The following is a 2,552-nucleotide window of genomic DNA, read 5'->3' on the forward strand; positions in this document are numbered from 1 at the left end:
GCCAACAGATTATGCGAATGAAAGAGATGCATTTTTGTTTGTCTTGGGGGGGGGGAAATGGTCTGGAAACATCCTAGTTGACAAGTTCTAATGAAGAAGCGTTCAAGGATACGAAATGGGCGAGGTATGAGGGACACGTTGGGAGGTTGAAGAGTCAAAGAGAGAGAGGGAAGCGGAGGGGGGCAACAAGAGCATGCCACCGAACAGTAGGGTGGGCAAAAACGCGGAACTGCGGTTCTTGAGGTGGTTTTGATGGCGTCATCAGCGGTTTTTTCCAAAGGCCCACGGCGCGCCAAGCGGCAGCCGCGTGCGTCATGAGTGGCCAGCAAGGCGTCGTGGGGTCCACGTGGCGTGAAGCCTACGCTGACACGACAGATCTCCCGTCGGTCTCGCTGATCATACCGCCCTTCCCCCGCCACGTGTGACCGACTACGACCAGCCTGCATACAAGGACTTATATATACGTATCGTCGTGCCAGTCATCTTCGACCCTGCGCAGCTTCTTCTTCTTCAACAGTCTTCTCTTTTGCTTTTGCGTCCTCAGTTTGTTCTCGCGCTTTCGACTCCTGCTGCTGCCTGCTCTCCTGTAAGTTCCCTTCCCTCTCCTCTATCGCCCATTGTTTCACTTCCACTCCGCTTGTCCATCTCAAATTTCATTTTCTTTTGAACGAACATCTCCGGGAACGCTCGCTCGTAATATGGTTGAAGAACGGTTACGGATTGCATACACACACAGTCGAAGAAGGCCAAGGATCGCTAGTAATCTGGTTGAAGAACCGAGTAGAAGGTTACAAGTTGAAGAACGGTTAGAAGGTCCAAGAAAGCTGAGTCTATATATGTTTTGACGACGCACACTGAAGGCCTTCTTTTTTCGAGGCTCACGAATCGCTGGATTTGCATGAGACGCACCCTTGCACTACCTAGCTAGCGCCTTAGTTTTTTCACCCTCAGCAGTCGCCAGATTTGCAGCATTTGTTGTATAGAGGGGAGAAAATGGATGTGATAGTGCCGCCCCTGTGTTCGACCAAGAACAGTTGCTGATCCTTGCAGTTCCCGTCTACCACCGCAAAAGAGAGCGTTCCATTGCATGTTCCGATCTAATCCCATTTCGTTCCGACCTGATACTTCTGGACTGGCACGACAAGTTTTGAACGGGAACAGCGATTAAAGCTTTTCATTAAAGCGCTGGGTTGATGTCTAGTGGCTTACTAGTTTCTTTGTCGTTTCTTTGTCATTGCGCAGGTACAAAAGGGCACGGTCCGTTCAAATAGAGGTTGCTCGCGTCCTGATATAAAATGGCTCTGCGATCTGAATCATTCTGCTTCACAATTTTGGTAGTTGCAATCAGCGCGTTTCTTCTGCTGAGCAGCGTGACCGTTATGGCCCAAGACGGCACTCCTGCTCCTGCACCAATGTCAGGTGCAGACTGGAATACTGCAGCGGGGCCGATCTGTCTTGCTCTGCTGAGTGTCCTGTCTCTCCTCGCCGGCGCAGCATTTTGTTAGAGATCTACTCACCTAGCATATCCATGAGACGAGCGGATCATTCTTTCATTTGTTGTAGCTTAGGGATTTCCATATACGAGTTGATTCTCTCTGCAGATGTAACATTTCTTACGTGTAAATAAAATATATAGAGCTCTTCTGAATAGCTCACACTTTTTATACCAGATGAGTTTCTGTATTCACAACGTATAATCTTACTATGAACCTGCGTTCTCTTTTCATTTAAATGGTCGATATTTGTCCATGAGAGGCGCAGATCATTCTTTCATTTGTTGTAGCTTATGGATTTCCATGTACGAGTTGATTCTCTCTGCAGATGTAACATTTCTTACGTGTAATTAATAAAATATATAGAAATCTTCTCAATAGCTCACGCTTTCTATACCAGATGAATCTCGCTATTCACAACGTATAATCTCACTTTCCATGTAGATGGTCGCAATTTCGATGTGAACTGCTGAACGCCCCGCAATTTCGATGTGAACTGTTGAACCCCCCTAGCTGTCTCCTCACTCTTTTTGTCTTTTAGACGCTTTTGTTCAGGTGGGTGTGCGGTTGGGTGGGGCAGGCGGGGCAGGGGAGATTTACTTCTCTGATATTACAGCTAGAACTTCAAAAAGCTAAAAAGTTCTCTTGAGACTCACTAGTCACTACTCACTACACTACTCACTAGTGACATGCTAAAATGTGGGGAAATGGCGACCGTACCTTGTCATCAGCAGTCCTAAGGCAGCATCACAGAGCCGCATGTTCTCTGAATGAGAATAAGTGGTGGCAAGGGTCCCCTTAGAGAGAGTTACATGTTCTCTTGGAAGTGGTGGACAGCGAATTTGATCGAGGATTGTGAGTTGTAAATTTCAAAAGTACACGAAAAGTATGTGCAATAAGAAAAGTGTGACTCCTAAGTTTGCAAATTCTTAGATCTATATTTAATGTCATCATGATTGTCTAACTTGTAAACAAAGTGCATAGGTCATCTCGTTTTTGCTGTAAAAGCTTGTTGATGCATACTTAATTATGGGCTTTCAAATCGACTCAAAAAAAAGA

The 2,552-nt window shown here is 46.1% G+C and overlaps 1 long non-coding RNA gene across 1 annotated transcript; it reads left to right on the top strand.

Moving 5' to 3' along the window:
- The first annotated feature begins 495 nt into the window (after nucleotides 1–495).
- On the top strand, nucleotides 496–1,669 carry LOC147880044 (uncharacterized). The gene is made up of 2 exons (XR_015540693.1): nucleotides 496–586; nucleotides 1,243–1,669. It is a non-coding gene; the product is annotated as an uncharacterized LOC147880044 (long non-coding RNA).
- The last annotated feature ends 883 nt before the right edge of the window (nucleotides 1,670–2,552 follow it).

This window comes from Dipteris shenzhenensis, chromosome 33, assembly GCF_047967505.1.
Source record: "Dipteris shenzhenensis isolate YYH24624 ecotype China chromosome 33, Dip_SZ_1.0, whole genome shotgun sequence".
Classification (NCBI taxonomy): Eukaryota; Viridiplantae; Streptophyta; class Polypodiopsida; order Gleicheniales; family Dipteridaceae; genus Dipteris; species Dipteris shenzhenensis.